Source organism: Scomber scombrus, chromosome 7 (assembly GCF_963691925.1).
Source record: "Scomber scombrus chromosome 7, fScoSco1.1, whole genome shotgun sequence".
In the NCBI taxonomy this organism is placed as follows: Eukaryota; Metazoa; Chordata; class Actinopteri; order Scombriformes; family Scombridae; genus Scomber; species Scomber scombrus.
The window spans coordinates 15,270,377-15,289,413 of record NC_084976.1 but is presented as its reverse complement, the minus strand read 5'-3'; the positions used below and the strand labels follow the sequence as shown (position 1 = coordinate 15,289,413).

Below are 19,037 nucleotides of genomic sequence, written 5' to 3'. Positions count from 1 at the left end.
TATACCCTGCAACTGTATCTACTGCTGAATCAATTTCCAGCATTTCAGCTGTGTTTAGTCTACTTAATGTGAGGTCCCTTGCAAGTAGGGTTAGGGTTAGGGTTAGGGTTATGGTTAGGGTTAGAGTTAGAGTATTTTTTATGCCAAGATTTTATTATGACTAACAATACTGATTTCTTATTCATCACTGAGTCCTGGTTAAGCCCTGGACTCTCTGTCTCACTAATTTGAGCCATGTCCCCTAGCTCCCCCTTTTTTAATCAACCCAAGGCTGTCTGGCCGTAGAGGTGGGATAACTACCACTTAATATTTTTCCTTATTTTGAGTACCTGAGTTTTCTTTTAAACGCCCGGCATCGTATGCTGTGTGTTTTAAGTAATAGGCCACCTAAGGTTAACACTGGTTTTATTCATGATTATTTTTCTTAACTTCTTTCATGCATACCTTCATACTTCATACAATACTGTGATTTTAATATACACATGCCTTGCCCCTCATGTCTTGATTTACTGCTGTTTTTATTAACCTTTTCGGGTCTAAAAATGTAACTCATAGTAAGAAACATACTCTTAACCTTGTGCTGTCTTATAGTGTTTTGCAAAATATTTTCTGAACTGCTAATTTTTAATGTCTCTGATCACAAGGCTGTGATTTTCAAACCTTGCTACCGCTCCTGCTTGTAAGCCTGTCTGATCTTGGTCTTTAAATCGCAGGTCAGCTAGCAGTTTTTGCAAAAAATTCTAAGCTGCTTCTGCTAGTGATACTCTTAATCAAAATGTTCTCTATGTCAATGATTTACTAGATAATTGTAATAGAACATGTCAGACTATCCTTGATCACCCTTATCAAGATGAGACAAGCAAAACATAACGCTCTCCCTTGGCTTAATGACCATACAAGAGATTTAAAGAGGCAATGAGAAGAACTGTTTTACTCATGTTTTTGCTGTTTTTCTCCTGACTGTGTACTATTTTATCTTCCTCTGTAAAGCACTCCATAACTGTTTTCAAAGGTGCTATACAAATGAAGTTTTCTGTTATTATTGTTATTAATACACAGTGAGGGTGGTTTTGTGGAATTTGGAATATTGTTCATTTTTAAAAGTGAAATTTGATCTGAATCTGTGAAATTACATTGTCCATTAAGCCTGAGATTCGGCAGCTGGTGAATATGAAACTGTAACCCCACCACTATTGCACACACATAATCCTAACCCTGCTCCACCTGTGGTAAAGCACTTTAACTTTCCAACAATCCTCAGCAGGTGCGGCAAAATGTTAGTTGAACCTCACCTCTGTTCTATAATGACCAACCCCTGTTAATCTTTGTCACAAAATACCACCCTCTCTATGTGGGTCAAACCTTTTTTTTCTGGACTATTATTTCTCACTGAGGATCTGAAAAATAGTAAATAATACAGTACGTGACACTTTTACACTTGGAGACATTTATTAGGCTTTCTAACCTTAACTGCATTTACGTTGGTCCAACTTTACTACACATAAAAACACAATGCAGTTAAGTGCATCCACTCATATACGTCTAACTCTAACTTTGAAATGCAGTATATAGTGTAGGTGTGTTAATGAGAACACCTTTTTTGTCAAGTTCTTCTCGTCTTCTGTAGCAGCACTCAGGAGCTTATGCTGTGATTGAGCGTAACCACTACCAGGTGTACTTGAAAAAGTTTTGGTGAAACTGGCACACGATCAAGACAGGGTGGAAGCAGGAGGGGTGAGTACCAGAGGAATGGAGCTGCTTAATGTGAAAACATCAAACAGCTTGAATCTGGTACCAGAGTGTTAGGCTAAGGTGTCTGAACTTGTTATGGTGTGATCGTGCAGGGCTGTTGCCTGTTGGCTTGTCTCACGCAGACCTAGGACCCCCCCCCCCCCCCCCCCCCCCCCCCGTTTTTAAAGAAGGACCAAGCATAGATGTGGGTCATGTGAAGTTGTATATTATTTTCAAGATTTGGCTCTTAAATCTGGCCGATTTTTACGGGTAGGCAATGGTCAATCAAGATTAAAGAAAAATGAGGTAAGTTTTAAGATTTACAATCCATCGAGGTCTCTGTACAACAAGTCCAGTGGGGCAAAAAAATCTCCGTACCATGACATCTTCTGTTTTAAAAGGAATCAGGGCTACGCCCCACTGCACACCCACCTCCTCATGCAAACCATACTGCAAAGGTATGTGTGGTCATTAACAGTCCAAACCCAGCCACTTGTTGGTTATTTTAGTCAAGTTATATTTTGTTCAATAATCGCTGTTCAGAAGACATGACTATATGCACAACAACACAATGCAACCAATTCAGAAAGAGTGTAAATAAAATCATTCCTGAATTTATATTTAACATGATTTCAGAAAAATAAGGGTTCGATATGCACAGAAAAGCAGCTTATGAAATATTAATGTATCTGCCAATATACTGATACCTCTTTATTTGTGAAAAGCCAACATCAGCCAAACAGTATTTTGGTTGGACTATGCTCTTTTTCCCCCCTTGAAAGAATAGAGTGAAATTACAAACACCAAATGCCACTACAATTACCAAAATTATGCAAGAGCTTTTTTCACATTTGTGGTTCCATAGATGCAGCCATGCGTTAAGCTTACCCCCTGCTAAGCAGTGAGCAAGGTCCTTCTCTCATTTTTTTTCTCTGGCTTTATTACACTGGCCTCCCATTTTGGTGGGATAGTTAAACCGGTTAACTCTGCTCTACACAGAAATGCTTGGAAAAAAACACCAGACAGAGACCTCTAGGGGCTAGGCTGGTAAACACATCAGTCGTGAACTACAAGTAAGGTATAACTAAGTCACTAATATTTTAAAAGGAAAGTTAATTTCATTATCATGTTTTTAATCTAGGTTTTAAAGAATAAATTCTCTTTAATTGGATTTACTGTAACGTGTGTAGTTCCCAGTCCCATATGTCAGTACTTTTCCTTTTAAAGAATGCCAGGAATCTCTTATCTCTATCATCCTAGGAGACACACAAATGCCCAATCTTCACATTAAAAAAAAACACACACACACACACACACACACACACACACACACACACACACACACACACACACACACACACACACACACACACATACACAAGTAATGGTCCTGCAGAGGTTGTGTTAAAAAAAAAAAGAAGACTTGACAAAATACAGCAATAAGCTAATTAAAAGGTATATCATATTGTGTTAGTAGTGTGACAAAGGTTGTTTTAACCATTAATGAATCTAATGTGTAATTAGCTGGTCAATAAACAAGAGTGGCAAAGCTAAACCACTCTTTGTGTGTCTTGTCATGTTTGATAATGTCAGATTCATACACTTGGCAGAAAACTGCATTTATCTGGAATTATTTTCTTGATAATCCATACATATTGTAGTAACAAGACATACCCATATAATCACTACATCTCACTCTAACAAAATGAATATGAAAACTCTCTTATCCTACGGCATGTGGTTCCTCCCTAAATAATTTGAGTGTTGGGCTATGCACGCCTCTTGTCATCCTCATACCATGAATATCTTTCATTACTTATGGTATGTTTTGTTCACATTGTTTTTCATAGCTTTAGACCATAATCTTGGCTATATCGCTCCCTTTTTTCCATTGCACGCTCTGTGATATGATGGCTGGCTTTGGCTAAATAAGGTAAGAGAACACTTTACATTCTTTCTTGCCAAAAGACGGCTGATCCTCTGTAGTGCTGCGAGCCAGAACGCCTTTTCATCCTATCAGAAATTGAGGGTGCTTTAGGTGTGCCAGCCAATCTCTCCCCACCTTGACACTGTCATGCTGTATAGATGCATGACTGGCTCCTAATGATGGTTTTCAAAAATCTCTTAGTGTGATTTACTGTATATTGCTAGGGCATGTTTGTTGAAAGCCAGGTATGTCTCTCTGCAAAATGGGCAGCAGTTACTGGTAAAGCAGACCTTCTCTCATTTCACTTTTTATTGAGGCAGTAATTTTTCCCCTTTGTTTTGTATTGGCGATACGGGTGTGTTTCATTTCCCAAGCATGCATATTTTTCAAAATAGTCATTCTGGGAAAACATTGGTTGGATTGTCAAACTGAGAAACTAATAAATAAAGCATCAGAAGTCTCTTGGTTTAAACGTAGCCAGAATTTGCTGTACGGTATGGGTTTGCTGTCCTTTTTTCAATTCAACTTTTCCATTTGCAAAGAGGAGACATGTGATTTGCTAATTGTTTAAAATATGACCTAAATATTGTGTGACTCATAGTTGAGTCAGTTAAGGAAACTCTTGCTTTTAGAGACATTTACTCTTAACTGTTTTTCATTAACATTATTGCAAACTGAGCCCCATCCAAACAATACAGGTCATGGTTACATTAGCTCATTACGGATTAGGCATGGTAGAAGGACTCTGCTTCAATTTCCTCCAAATGGGTGAAAAGCAGTTTTTGGAAAATGCAGTAGATACCCTCTCACATGATAGATGAATGATAAGCAAGAGGCCCAGTGTATTGCTGAAAATGTAGACAAGGAGCCTGCTTAAATATACTGGACCATCTCTTTTTGATTATCTTGGGTAACATGAGATCTCATAAGGCACTCTAATCTATCAAAGAGGTATTTTGCATTATATCTCACATTTGTGGAGTCGCTCTGTATCTCCTTTCCACATAATATGGATTAATGTCTGCTTTGTGTGTGAGTGTGTAAGAGTTTGATGGATTTCTGCTGCAGTTACCTTTCCTGTCCAAGACAGGCCCAGTGTGGTACAATGATTCAGGGTACCGTATCGCCATATTTATTCAGACCAGGAGTTATTATATACACCAATCAGCCATTACATTAAAATCACCTGCGTAATATTGTGTAGGTCCCCCTCATGCCACCTAAACAACTCTCACCTGTTGATGTATGGACTCCAAAGGACCTCTTAAGGTGTCCCCTAGTATCTGGCACAAAGATGATAGCAATAGATCATTGAAGACCTGTAAATTATGAGGTGGGGCCTCCATGTATTTGACTTATTTTTCCAGAACAAACCACAAATGCTTGAATAGATTGAAATCTGGGGAATTTGGCCAAGGCAACACCTTGAACTTTTTGCCACATTCTTTCAAACCATTCCTGAACATTTTTTGCAGTGTAGCAGGGTGCATTATCTTGCTGAAAGAGGCCTCTGTCATCAGGGAATACCGTTGACATGAAGGGGTTTCCTTGCTCTGCAATAATATTTAGGTAGGTGGATAGATATTGTTATCAGAATATGAAATGACCTATATAAGGATATGAGATTCTGGTCATATCACCCAGCCCTAGTACTGACCACTGCATACCGGGAAGACCCCACAAGCCCTGCCATTTTGGAGATACTCTGACCCAGTCATCACAGTTTGTCCCTTGTCAAAGTTGCTTAGATCCATATGCTTTTTACTGCTTCCAATAAATCTTTGCTGCATAATACATCCCACCCCTCGAAAGGTGCCATTTTAACGAGATAATCAATGTTATTCACTTCGCCTGTCTGTGGTTTTAATGTTTTGGCTGATCAGAGTATGTTGAGCAACAGTGCTTGTCTGGTACTCACCATCAGTTTGTATAAGACAGCCAACAAAAAGAAGAGAAAAAAAGTTTTATTATGCCATTAAGCGGCCGTTGACTGTACTTATTTGGCTTACCAAGCAAATATTTAATACTTATCTGCCAGCACTAACATGACTGGGAAATTTCTGATATGATCCACAAGTGAAACACATCAGTCATTTGGCATTGTTAAATAGGATTTTGAAGAGAAAGCAGTCAGTCATGTTGATTGTGAGTTTGTTCCAGTTGGGCAAACAGGTTGGCCCCAGAGGACAAAACAGGTCTTTCAGTCCCCTGACTGTGCCAAGCATGGATTATATTCATTTCACTGACACCTCTGAATAAAGCAGTATCTATCCAAACAAAACACCTCCTTGACAAAAGAGGATATTTATCAGTTCAGTAAGAAACCGCCTCCTCTGTTTCATATTCAGTTGGACTGTAATTTTATTTTATCTTTAATATTTACACTGTCAGATTTAAATCTACCATTAGCACGAATATCATGTCTTTAACAACAGCATGCTGTTCATAAAAGTCCAGTGTATCTTGAGTCTTTTATCGTCAGTAATAGCTGCTGACTTGACCCTTTCCCAGAATCTGCAACCTGTTAGCAGTCAGATCACACTTCACACCCAGCCTGGCATAGCAAAGCCAGTGCCAAGGTGCAACAATCTGACATGACAGGGCACTCATGCTCAGGTCAAGAAAGTCAAGTTAACTGATGTTCATGATCACAGAGTATCACTTACACCCCATTTTATTTCTAACTATATCCATTAAAGCAGGAAAGCATTTTGATAAGTTCCTCGTTGTAAGTCCAGCATCGCTTAATTTCAAATCCTTTCACTTTACAGACTTTGAGGGCTAGATCCAAAAAAGAAAGATTACACACACTATACAAAAAGACTCATGAGTGGTGTTTGGAGGTATTACAGCATACATGAGAAAAACTATTATTGGTGTCTATATATCTGACTCTATGAGGTCTGTCCATAATTGTGCAATCCTGTGCTCCACTTACAGCAGTAATGTCTTTCTAAAACATATATTCTGTCTGGAAAACTTTTACTTCGGTTCTCAAGTGCTGATTTTATTCCAGATAAAGGCCACTTGTGTCAGCTACTATGTACTTTTAGGTACAGCAAATACTGCATGTTCCCTTTTGGTCATATGCAGAGTGAAACACATTTTACCTAGTGCCAGAGAATTTATATATTGCTTTTCATTGCTGTAATGGTAAAAATGTATCTTCAAAAACAGCCCAGTTTTCCGCTGTGACAACACAGTTTTCTGATAATTTATTGAGTTTTAGATTAATTTGATTTACGAAGTAAGGGAACTTTTTCAACCCATTAAGGAACACTTAATCATTTAATGGATGTGAACAATTACATACAGTATAATAACAAAACTGAGTACACCAATGTGCAATGTAACTAAACTGTTAAATGATTCATTATTGTATCATTTTAGAAATAAGTGTAGTATTTTTAGAGCGAACTGTTGGGTATATGTTCTTATTTAAAATGAAAAACAATGTTCGATAGACTACATTGTAAATACAGGCTTCAAAGTACAACCTTACTGCAACAAAAGTAAATACCCCTGTGACTTCTTATTAAGACTAATTGCCTGAATAACCTGTGAACACTGCAACTATCTCAAATAAAGATAGGTGAGGGTACAAGATCATAAGTAGGCTACTGAATAGAAGGCAGAATACTTGCAGCAGGTACAGTACAACCCATACTAGCAATAACAGAAGGTGCTGTGGCCATCCTCAAAAAATGACATTACACACAATGCTCTATTTATATGGTCTTGTATTGAAAAGCACACAGACAAGCATGTCTGACTTGGCACATGGATTATTTGTGGAAACTGGTGTTTCAGTGACTGCTCAGACAGTGCAAACAACATTGCGTGAAGTAGCCTCTACAAATGACGTTCAAGAAGAAAACCATCGCTCACACAACGGCATAAAACTATGAGATTAAACTTTGCCAAAGAACATGAAAAGAAGCCTGATGAATACTGGCAGCACATTCTTTGGTCAGATGAAACCAAAATAAATTTGTTTGGATCAGTCCATGTTTGGCATAGACCTGGCCAGGACTACCACAATGACTGCGTAGTGCTGAGCATGAAATGCGTAGGTGGGATTTTGCTGATATGGGGCTGCATGAGTGCAAAAGGTGTAGGGCAGATGACATTTATAGATAAAACTATGAATGCAAGTTTGTATACTCCAATACTGAATGAAAAGATGATGGCCAGTCTAAAGGAACTGGGCAAGAGAGGAATTTTCCAACATGCAAATTATCCCAAATGCATTTTTTAAAGAAGAGAAAAGTACAAATTTTGACCTGGCCAAGTATGTACTTTTATCCAATAGAACACCTTCGGAGTACTTTAAAACGGAAAGTAGAGCAACAAAACCCCTCCAGCAAAGAGCAGCTGAAAAGAATCATCTGTGAAAAATGACAGAATGTCTCTCCACAGATTTGTGCCAGATTGGTATCATCCATGCCCAGGAGGATCAAACCAAATATTGAAAAGTAAAAGAATGGAGTCTTATTAATGAAGGGTGTGCTGTTTTTTGCCACAATTTGTTCTTAAACATGGACCTCTCATATTGTTGAATTAGTCAGACATTCTGTTTTTTTATTTAATTCTTCTTGGGTTTTGTCTAAAAACAAATAAAATTGTATTAAATGGATTTGGCGTTTTTTGTTTTTCATTAACACTGTAGTGATATTGATCAGCGGTGCACTCAGTTTTGTTATATACTGTTCATGTTTTTCACAGAAGAGTAATGTTTTGTAAAAACTAAACATCAGATGCTTCTCGTTCCCACACTAAAATTTATTTTTAAGTGTCCATCTGTCTAAAATTGTAAATCTAAAAAGTAAATTCTAAAAACTAATCACCCAGGGACATTATTGGATGGTAGCAACACTGATGACAGGGGCCTTCTCTCATTAGACTGGATGTCAGGTTAACTAGATTGTGTCCTTACCTAAGCCACTGACAGACAGGTGCCAAAGGTGCACCCCCTCCTCATTGAGGAGACAGGAGGAAACACACTTTGCCCTGGGAGAAATAGAAAAAGACAGGAATTGGAGAGAGACATACTCGTGCAGGAACCAGGTGTTTTGACAGAAAGACTATATGAAACTGGAGAGCTTTTTTCCATGAAGTACAGTCACAGTGTGGCTAGTATGGAAATGAGAAGGTGTACTGTCACAGCTGTGTGTGCCTCCACATTGGTCTGCTTCCTATTCCTAGAGGCGAGTCTGAAATAGATGTGGTCTCAGCACAACTGTGTTTATTGGACAGAGTTTGCAGTGGCGTATTTCCCCACGTGTCAGGTTGTTGAGAATAGGAAGGAGCAGAGAAAATCAGAGGCAGAGAGACAGCCAAGAGGAGTGAAAGAGTAAGAGGGGAGAGAAGTAGGTTAGCAGAGAGTCACTGAGGTCATTGTTCAGAAATTTTCCAGCAAAGAAAAAATACTTTAAAAAATGATCATTTAATTGTAGTATATGAAATGAAACGGTTTTAATTTTAAGGAACATAAAGTCTTAATTGACAAAAGCATTTGGAGCTTTTTTATGGATTAAAAGATAAAAATCACAGGGTATGAAAAAAGAGCTGCAGCATATGTGTGCATATGATGTGACAGTGGATAGTGGAACATATAGACTTGAGATTTCAAATCTTTCTCTCAAAGCATCTGGTCCTGCATCTATATGCACATGGCTGGTTTTTACTGCAGTAAGGAAAGCTGTTTGGCTGCAGCAGCTGCCAAGTAACACATGTTGAACGGCCCTGACCCAACCTCCTTCCAGCCCTTATATACAGAGATTATTAGAAAAGCTTTCACCTACAGAGTTACAGAGATAATGTTAATGACCAGTCTTACTTACTTACCATAACTTAGTTTACCTATGTTACAGCTGGCCATGGCGCACCCCTGACCAAACCCACTTCAGTTGTTGATCCTCCAGTTTATATCTGTGTCAGGGTTTTGTCTCATCTGCTGAATGGCTACATGCTTTAACCCTACTCTCCGCTCCGCTACGCATCTGTGTCAGTGGTGTTGAGTGTGGGGAAACCCTGCTGAGGAGGTGAAATGGGGGGGGGGGGGCACAAAAAAAAAGCAGAGAGAAGAATGGGGGAGTACTTGGTGGTGGTGGTGGTGGTGGTGGGGGGGGGGGGGTAGTGAGGGTCACCCCACCTGGTAGTAAAGGAATGACTCATTAGACAGGCAGGCACTAATGAAAGATTTGTCTGTCCTCACATTGGCCTTGCTGTCACGTCTCTCTTTGGAATTCTGTGGATTCCACCCTCACTTTCCTCTACTGTTTTCCCTTTGACATCAGATAGTATCTTGACGTGTGGTTAACATACAGTTTATTGAAGAGACTTACAACGACATAATTAGCCTGCAGTGCCCTTTAAGTGCTCTGCAGAACATTTTCAACCTCTCTAGAATAATGGAAAGTGTATGAAGCTAAACAGCGGGATTTCGAACCGAACTACTTAACTACTCAAAGCTAAAAGACAAATGCCACCACTGCCTTCCAGAAGACTTACTATGATTGACAAATACATAAACTTTCGCTGAAAGCCTTAAGTAAACACATCAATAAACACAGCAATCCAATTTCCCCATTTCCACCAAGGGACAATGAGTTCTGTTGAGCTCTGTGGGTCAGGTTCTGTGTTTATTGGAACTTGGCTGTGGTATGTCTTGGTATCAAATGGGTCTGCCAGGATAGACTGTCGCAGCATAGAAATCTAATCCCTCCCCTGCTCCTGTGAGATTTTAGACACCATGCCCTCCGCACGATGTATAGAGGAAGTCTAGGTATAACATCTGCAAAGGAAACAAAATGAATTATCGTGGTTTCTTTGCATTTTCTTAACACTGTCATACATATACATGTTTCCACATACCGTAAAAAACAGTGTATAAGCTAAGTCTATTTTGGGGGTCTCATGCTGGGAAAAACTATTTTCTGTTAAAGACTGATTTATGTGAATGCACCAGTAGTTATTCATTTATAAACACATATGTTTATACTCCAAAGCGTTCTCGATTTACTTTAATTTAAAACACAATTAAAACACAAATATTACACCTGAAACAGTGTGTCGGGTTAATGGTTAATGGTCCGGTAATGGTTTGCTTAATTGAACTGGTTTCGGGTTAGGCTATGAGTTTCAATTAAACCTTTTAAAGAACACAGTAACTTTACATATTTGATAGGTGGGTACCTATGTGCCTACTCAAGTCCCAAAACTTTTCATCAGAGCTGTTGCTGTGCACAAATAGACTACTACACCCAAGTCAAGCTTTTGCACATCGCACTTCAACATCAGTTTGGTCTGTAAATACCGAAACATCACAGCAACTAGCGTCCCGATATACTTCTGATCAACACACAATCATTTTACATCCAACATATCGCAGTAACGGGTCTATTTTCATTAGCTGCCGAAACAGCAGTAGTTCGCAGCGCTTGCTTAAACAGTGCTATTTACAGACGTTATAGTTTATAAGTGTGGATGCTCACATCGTTATCTTTACAGTTATAATTATTGTTATAGTTATTGTTCTTAGAGTGGATGGCCTTTTACATACCTATAATCATATGCAGATCCAACCTCTCTCTTTATTTTACTGGTGAATAGGACACACCAGTGTATAAGACGCAGCCCGCTTTTCAATGAAAAGATATTGCGTTAAAGGTGCGTCTTATACACCGGTTTTTACGGTATATCCTGTTGTGAACCTTGCAATGTTTCTTTAAGAGCACCTGATGTTGATCAATAGTTATTTTCTTTAATGTTAGGAAAACATGCACACATTTAACAAAGTTCTAAAAGTCTTGCTCAGTATGATCAAGCTTTCCTTATTACCAGCTCTGATTTATTTGTTAATTTGATGATTGGGATTTTGTCCAGTGCCTCAGCTTTTTTCTCTGCTTAGAGACTTTAATGTCTTGTGGGTCCATGCAGGCATTCCTATGAGGCCAGCTCCCAATGCTTCTTCAGTCTGTGTGGCCAGGCTCAGTTTTCTCTAATCTAAACCAATCATCTCCATATGTCTTCCATCACAGCTTCCAAAGCATTTGAATTAACTCCAGGCAACAGGAACAAATTAATTAATGTCTTTATTCTTCTGTGCGCTTTGTAAACGCCCTGTGTGAGTGTGTGCCTATTCTCACATGTTCAGCTACACATATACACACCCACACACAGATTTTTCCCTATAATTCTCTTGATCCACTTTTCAGTTGCACTCAAAACCCAGACACATAAAGGGATCTCACTTTTACCTGCATTCCTGCTTAATGATTTCCACCTGAGTGCTATAATCTGCTTTTATTGACCCATCATTCACCTTATGTTTTTGTTCAGGAAGAAGGGGATGAAAAGGAGCAGAGAAACCCCAGTCCACAAAGTAGCATGTTAGAAGCCGATGCACGTGTTGGGAGGTCTTCCACCTTAATTACTTGTGTTTTCTCTTCATAAATTTTGGAGCAGGAGGTTTCCTTTACAGAGCGAGAAAGGAGAAGGAAGGAAGCACTCTTTTTGTTGTTGTGCTGCTTTGTTTCGTGACTGCAGTGGGCCATTACGCATACTGTAAACTTAAGGGTTTCTCATGAAAATACCACAAGCCGAAAATGAAAGATGGATGGCTTTATCCTTACACATGGCCGGCAGTGATGTGGCGATGCTGGCACACATGGGACTATGCTCTCCCAGATGGCTACAGTTTGCCTGACCTCAGTCTGACCGCCGTCACCTCTCACAGCGTCTGAGGCCTTTGCTGACCATTGCAAGAGGCTCCGGGCTCTCTGGGACAGGGCTAAATGCAGACATGGGCAGGGCACTGGTTTGGGACTGAAGTCCACTCTAAATGTCCATCTTTGACTAGACAAAAAGAAATTGCAACACAAACTGACTTTCCTTTTGCACATAAATAATATACATCAGCTGTGATTTGATTAGTGTAGTGTAGCTTATGAGTCAGTTGCTTTAACCTTCACTTATGCGCTCTGATGCTTCTCAGGCAAACAAAATGTTGTGTGACCAGCCTGAAGTAAAAAGTGATCAGGGCAGCTTCATGCAATAAATAGAACAATGCCTGTTAGCTAGACTAGCTTCAAAGCCACTGCTACTTCCGCACAAAACAAATTCTACCCTCTATCCAAGATACCATTTGCTTTAAGTAGATCTATTCAAGCTGACAATGCTTTTCTTTCTCTTTGCTCTGCTTCTCATTTAAGACTTAATAAACCCCCAGACTTCAAACCACCTGTAGCCTCTGATTCTCCATGGAGGGAAGTTTTTCTTCACTCCCTTTATTCTTTTTACTGAGCTTCATCTTTGTTTACTGGGAGTGATAAGATCAGAGAAAAGGGTCTCATAGTCATCGGTGGTGTCATGACTTATAAAGTTTAGCTCTAAGCAGATAAAATCTTCGGATAATATCTGACACACAATACGCATGCATCCTCCAATGAAAAAATCAAAGTCTGTATGTTTTTGTATTTTATTTGTTAGCCAGCTAGTTGCAACAATAAAAACAACACAAATGCACGCATGGATCAAGGAGCTAAGTGGGTGATGACAGCCTGATGAGTTTGCATCATTTCTGTATCCTTTTGTTTTAGGCATGACAGAGTGATGAGGTAAGTTGTGTATAAATCCGCCCCTACTTGTTGGCAACCACTGATTTACAGTATGCATTTTGCATCTATGATCTCATACTGTACTCTATTGTTCCGAACTGTACTAATCCACATCCCACATAAAAGTTGTTTTTTTCATCATGAATTGTAAACGTTTTATAGTACGTTCAATCAACAGTTCTATGACAGTGACCATCCTCCTCAGCTTCATGTCTGACAGCTCCACTCCTGAAAGCAAACACAGTTTAATTTATTGCAGTGTGTGCAGGGTTGTCCTGCCCAGTGGGGTCTTTGTGGGTTTCCTGGCTGTGCTTAGGATGCGGTTCATGTGTTCCGCTTGCTGAGCAAAGCATGAGCCGTAGTAGTCATCCTTTTCATTTTATTGCACTTCCTTTAAATAAACACGTGCAAAGAGATGAGTAACTAAGCATGTTAGATGTGTTTGGAGACAGGAAAAGAGCAAGGTTAATGGCTTTACTGGCAAACAAATTTTTATCATTTGTGAGCTGTCCAAGCAGTGAGTGGTAGAGACTGATCTTGAGATTGGCACGCAGAGATAATAAAAAGTGACCCATGACTCATAAATAAGCAGCATCAATGAAGTGTGCACACAGAATCAGGCAGGTATCTGAAGCATCACTGGATCGATCTACTGCTAAAAGTTGTCTTCTCATCACCAGCAGGAGCGTCTCATGAAGCCCTGGCCTGTGAATGTGTCTGGCCCCAACACAGATTTTTCTTCACTCTCTCTCTTTACTGTGGATAGCTGAGCACATTCCTGATGATTATAGAAATTCCGCTACTACTTTTATGATTGTTATAATTACCAGACCATTACCTCCCCGTAGCTGTTGCAGCTGAGAAAACGGGACTGTGTATTGCAGTTTAAGAGGAGAAAACAGCTGCTCCCTATGGTGCATCAGTATGAGGCATCAAAAGGAAAACTTCCAGTCTGTTTAGTCATTCCATTGTCAGGTTCTTGTCAGTAAAAGCCTATGGTGGATATAAAGATGATGGGACAAACTGACTGCTTGTCCTTAGTTGCACTTGTGCATTCTTTTAATGTGCCTTGTTTTGTGGTATGAAAAGTAATGTGTAACATGAGGGGAAGGCTTTGATGCAAATTCTTATTGACATTTAAAAAGGTATATTGAATTAATCCTAAAGTAAATCTGTGGAGAGCTACTTGGCTGCTGCACGTTGTTAGTGTTGTAGCTGTATTATGGCTCAAGTACAGTCAGAGCTTAAAGGCACATCTCAAGTGGCCAGAGGGAGTTTCAATGTCCCAACCATTGTCACAAATATGTGTTATCAATCATATATTTCTTTGCTCTGTTAGTCCTAGATTTGCCTTGGCACAATGAAAAAATCCGTGACAAATGTAGTGAGCTATTGGGTTTGAAGTTTCAGCTGGTTTCAGGCTTTCAGGTGATCATGACTTTGAGAGTTGGGGTTCACAAACATTTCCTCTGAATAAATGAGTGCCCAAGTTGCTTTTCTAAATGGGGGAATGCAAAAGGCCCATAGTTTTGGGTTCATATCTGTGCCAAATGGTATGGAACTAATCTCCACTGAGCTATTTCTCATTAGAGATGGGCCTCTGGGAGGTTCATCGATGTGTGGACCGTGGACAGGGAAGGAACTGTCTGTTCCTGCAGATGGGCTTCATTTAGTATTGGGCAGGAATAACTTTCTGACAGTTTTATTGCAGCCCAACCTACAGGGCTAAGTAGAGGAGCACAAGCCTTGTGCAAGTGGCAGTGGAGCTCTGCATGGAAGGATTTCTCTGCCATGCTTTTGCTGACTGACGCAAACGTAAACACAAAACATGCTCGCGGGAGTTATCGAAACCCAATCAATGGCAGGCCGGGTGCTGATGCATCACTACCATGGTGCTGTGCTGTGATCTGGGCAGAATCACCACTGTTTGTTCAGCAGTGCTGGGTGTATCTGTTAACTGATTAACATTCAGTGTCCATAGGGAAGTGTAATTATAGTAAGACCAATCCAAGACTTGTATTTGAACACTGAAGGTAGACCACAAACCAAGTTTGCTTTTTTATGTGGAAGGTTTGATGAGTAACCTAGAGCATCTTCCTCTGTCTTTCCACTCCAGTGATCAGAGAATTTGTGTGTTTAGAGATCCCTAATCTGAACTCTGAGTCATCTTCCTGAGGTAAAGAGCAATGGATATGACTTTACCTTGACGTGTGAGTGGGGGGTGCAGGGCGGTTACAAAGCTTTAGTTCCTTTTTACATTGTGAAGAAAAGTGTTGGGGGTAACGTTACTTGGTACTTGGATTACTTTTTTGATGTAACAAGTAATCTACCACGTTAGGGCCGCAGTTTAAGTACTCAGTTGTTTAGTTACATTTTCAAAAAAGGTAATCTGTTATTTTTTAACCAACTACTCCTTTAACTTTTGCCATCACAAAAGAAAATCTACCACAAATTCGCACCGTTACTACTTTTTTGGCAGGCAGGCAGGCACCCGGCTACGAGCTCCGTTTATATCACTGCACGTGTATGGCAGCTCGGCAAGTAAGTTGGGACAGCATTCAATTTGTGGAAATATTCACATTATTTTGATTTTATGGGGGGAAATAAGAGCAAGAACATTACAGTGACATGAAAGTTGTGCCCGGGTAACAAGAGCCTGTTGCCCTGTTAGTGATGTAGGTATGTGTTTGAAAAGCCTATACGTATGTAGTTTTATAGTATGTGGATATATGTTTTGGAAGCCACTTCAATACAATAAAGAGCTGTAAATGGGACATTGTGTCTGTTATTCCTGTGTAAGTGTAAAGATGTACAGATTATGGGCCAGACTTGGCTGTGTGATGATGGTACAGTCATTATATTTAAAGGAGGTCTTGACTAAAACAATGCACGAGGAAAGGGCTTTTCATTTTCAGTAACACAAAGGTACTCTAACGAGTTACTTTTGTCAGAAGGTAATGCTATAATGTAACTAGTTACTTTTTAATTTTAATGGTACTTTTAAAAGTAACGTTCCCCAACACTGGTGAAGAATCAACCACAGCACTCTGACTGTTTACATTGTCTAAGAGATATTTAAGAAAAAAGTTAGTTTATATAAAGAAAAATGTAACCATGAGTTTAAAAAGATGAGTAAAAAAACCAGAGAAAAATACAACCACAAAAACATGTGAGTTTAGGGAAGAGATTTGAAAGATGAAGCTGACTTGGCAACGCCGAGGTGCTCAGGCGGGGAGTTCCACAGCTGGGGGGCCTGAACCGAAAAAGCCCAGTCACAGTTTCTTCCTGTTATTTATAAAGACACAAATCACCAACATCGCACAGCTTCCCTTCTTAATACCTCTAGACTTGTATTTATTCCTTGTTGATGTGGTTGCCAGTGACTTGCCGAACACTTTCCGTAAAAGACCAACACTCATGTACTCATCAGCCATCTGAACCATGTACAGCCCTAAATGCACAAAACATTTAAAGGCCTGATCCGCTCATACCAAATACCATCACAGTCATAAATTAGAAACCAAGGAATCTTCTGAAGATAAGTAACTCTGCTGGAACTGGATTGTGAGGTGTTTGATTTCAGTATGCAACCTCATCAAATGGGAGGCTTTCAACCACATATGGCCCACTCCCAGGCTGTCTGCTGTACAGATGCATCTCCAGTGTCTTGTCTGTCTGAGGCAGAGTGGATTACACCAATATTGTGTACAACTTTACCCTGCGATGACTTGTCCTGGAACATGCCAGAACATTGTTTTTAACAGAGCTGTACACCAAACTTTGACTCAAATTTAACATAATTAAGATGAATTGAAGGGCCATTGAGAGAAAATATATCGTTAATCATTCAAAAGAAAGCCTATTGACTTGTTTACATCCTTCTCACAGAAAGAGTGCATAGTTGGATTTTATGATGTTGCACAATAGCTATATCAGCAGGCTTGCATATACTCACAGTTACTATGTGTGAAGTTTTATGTGTGTTGTGAAAATGTTTTGTGTCACTGGAAAGGCACCCAAAGACATCAGACCATGAATACTCATTGTGTCTGGTCCAGTGTCTAGAAGTAGCCTGTGTATGCCCACAGAACTGGCAGGCAACAATACACCCTCTCTCTCTCTCTCTCTCTCTCTCTCTCTCTCTCTCTCTCTCTCTCTCTCTCTCTCTCTCTCTCTCTCTCTCTCTCTCTCTCTCTCTCTCTCTCTCTCTCTCTCTCTCTCTCTCTCTCTCTCTCTCTCTCTCTCTCTTTCTCTTTGTCTCTCTCTCTCTCTCTCTCTCTCTCAGTTCATCAGCTGAAGGGATTTACTCTATGGCTGAGGAGGCCAACAACAATAATGAATAGAAGTCTGTTGCTCTGAATCCCAAGCGTATGCACTCATCGGTGTGTGTTTCTCACACTTTTGAATAGAATTAGCGGCAGCTGTTTGTAAAGACAAGGAGCTCATAGGCACAAGAGGTTTTTGTGTGTTTATGTTTATGTGTATGAAGAGTGTTAAGAAGGCAACATACAGATGCATATGTTGTGGCTGCTGTTTGTTTCTGTCACTTGCATGTTTAGGTATACAATTTCTAACTCAAACACACTCATGCACCAACAGTAATGAATCATCTCCCTGCGTGTCTAGTCACGACTGCAACAGCTGCAGTGCTGCATCAGACAGACATCTGACGTAGAGTGACGTTGCAAAGTGCTAGTAATGTGTGTACGAAAGCTTGTGTGTGTGTGTGTGTGTGTGTGTCTGTGTGTGTGTGTGTGTGTGTGTGTGTGTGTGTGTGTGTGTGTGTGTGTGTGTGTGTGTGTGTGTGAGAGAGAGAGAGAGAGAGAGAAGGAGAGAGAGAGAGAGAGAGAAAAAATGCTTTGCTGTGTTCATACCTGATTGTGTACATGCCTGTCAGATTTTTGCTTAGACATGATTATGTCAAACATAGAAAAGGTGCCATTGTGCATCACAATAAAAAATCTATGTGTATATAAAAAGAAAGAGAGAGAGCGAGGCAGAGAGTGAGAGAACTAAATTATTCCGCACTGCACTCAGTGCAGTGCGGAATAATTTAGTTCAGTGCAGTGCACTGAACAGGACAGTATGTTGCTGCATCTGCAGCAGTTAACTGGCAGGTTTTGCTGAGTCAGAGAGAGCTCACACAGCAGTGATAAGTCAGAGACTATGATTGCGCTCAACGCTGCCACTCCCTGGCACACTGTGCTAACTGCATGCAGGGTGAAAGATTGTCAAAGTATTTGCAGGAAATGTTCGCCTGCATCACAAGGATCTGTCATCCGTCATATCTCTCCTTTAGCAATATGTGCAGTTTCCATAACTGATTAATGGGTGTCTTGTTTCTTAGCCATTGTGGTGGCTATTGGCTTAAGTTTCTGCCATGACTTTGTGTTATGGTAAGCTACAGATATGGCTTTGTCAGCAGGAAACATCCACTGTTCACTAACTCTCCACAGATGTGCTCTGAGTTGCTCCTACTGTTCTTGTGCTCTCAGTTTTTCTCTCACAGCATATTTTTCACATTTAGCTTCTTGGTATAATTGTTGCCAATGATATGTACATTACATGGAAGTTCTTTTGAAGGGGAAATATGTTGTTCATGGATGCATCATGTGTGAAACAAGTGATAAATTGAAACACTAGTATACAGGCACTCAATTTTTCACACAAAAAAATCATCCTTAACCTCTTGTCCATTAGTTTTATTCACTTTTTATATGACATCATCATATAAATATACTACATGTTACTGATTTTTA

The 19,037-nt window shown here is 39.8% G+C and overlaps 1 protein-coding gene across 1 annotated transcript in view; it reads left to right on the top strand.

Moving 5' to 3' along the window:
* Positions 1-19,037, top strand: part of fhod3b (formin homology 2 domain containing 3b) — a 93,356-nt gene that overhangs the window by 40,965 nt on the left and 33,354 nt on the right. The gene's annotated exons all lie outside the window — the stretch shown is intronic.